The sequence below is a fragment of the Meriones unguiculatus genome, chromosome X (genome assembly GCF_030254825.1).
Source record: "Meriones unguiculatus strain TT.TT164.6M chromosome X, Bangor_MerUng_6.1, whole genome shotgun sequence".
In the NCBI taxonomy this organism is placed as follows: Eukaryota; Metazoa; Chordata; class Mammalia; order Rodentia; family Muridae; genus Meriones; species Meriones unguiculatus.
The window spans coordinates 30,458,470-30,459,601 of NC_083369.1; the positions used below are offsets into that span (position 1 = coordinate 30,458,470).

The following is a 1,132-nucleotide window of genomic DNA, read 5'->3' on the forward strand; positions in this document are numbered from 1 at the left end:
ACTTGAACTTTTTTGCATACAAGTCTTTGACTTCCTACACGGTATATACTCACTCATATAGACATACAACATAGGACAAACCCACTAAAATCTGTGCATCTAAAGAAACTAAGCAAGAGAGAGGACCCTAACTAAAACGGTTAATCGCCATCCTGAAAGGCAAAGAGGATGGACATCAGAAGAAGAAGAAAACAGGAACCAACCTAGGAACCTTCTACAGAGGGCTTCTGAAAGCCAGAAGAAGAAAACAGGAAACAAACTAGGAACCTACCACAGAGAGCCTCTGAAAGCCTGTGCCCTACAGACTATCAAAGTAGATGCTGAGCCTGATGGTCAACTCTTGGGCAGAGTGAATGGAATTTTTTTTTAAGAAAATCATGCCATAAACAGCAATAACACATTTTAATGTGAACAATTAGTAAAATTATTTTTACCAATAAAGAAAGTGTTCTAGTCAACACTTTTTTCCTACCTACTAAACAATATTAATTTCCATTTTAAGTTAATTTATTTTTCCTTGACTTTCTTTATTTTTAATTTAAAATTTTATTTTTATTTATTTTTTTTCAATGCAGTTTATTCAGGAACCTTGAACAATCCTCGGACCCTGGGGAAAGCCAGCCCACCCATGCTAATCTTCTCTGTATCGTTCCAATTTTAGTATATGTGCTGCCGAAGCGAGCACGAGTGAATGGAATTTTATGTAAGAACTGGGAAATAGTAAGAGCTGAAGAGGACAGGGTCTCCACAAGGAGAGCAACAAAACAAGAAAATTTGAACACAGAGAACTTCCCAGAGACTCATACTCTAACCAAGGACTATTCATGGAGATAACCTAGAACCTCTGCACAGATGTAGTCCATGGCAGTTCAGTGTCCAAGTGGGTTACATAGTAATGGGAAGAGGGACTGCCTCTGACATAATCTGATTGGCCTGCTCTTTGATCACCTCCCCCTGTGGGGGGAGCAGCCTCACCAGGACATAGTAGAGGACAAGCAGCCACTTTTGATGTGAACTGATAGACTAAGATCAGAAAGGAGAGGAGAACCTCCCCTATCAGTGGACTTGGGGAGTGGCATGCATGCAGAAAGGGGAGGGAGGGTGGGATTGGGAGGGGAGGAGGGAGGGGCTT

The 1,132-nt window shown here is 41.3% G+C and overlaps 1 pseudogene; it reads right to left on the reverse strand.

The window, feature by feature from the left end:
- Positions 1 to 626: 626 nt before the first annotated feature.
- On the reverse strand, positions 627 to 685 carry LOC132650195 (U6 spliceosomal RNA; annotated as a pseudogene).
- Positions 686 to 1,132: the final 447 nt, after the last annotated feature.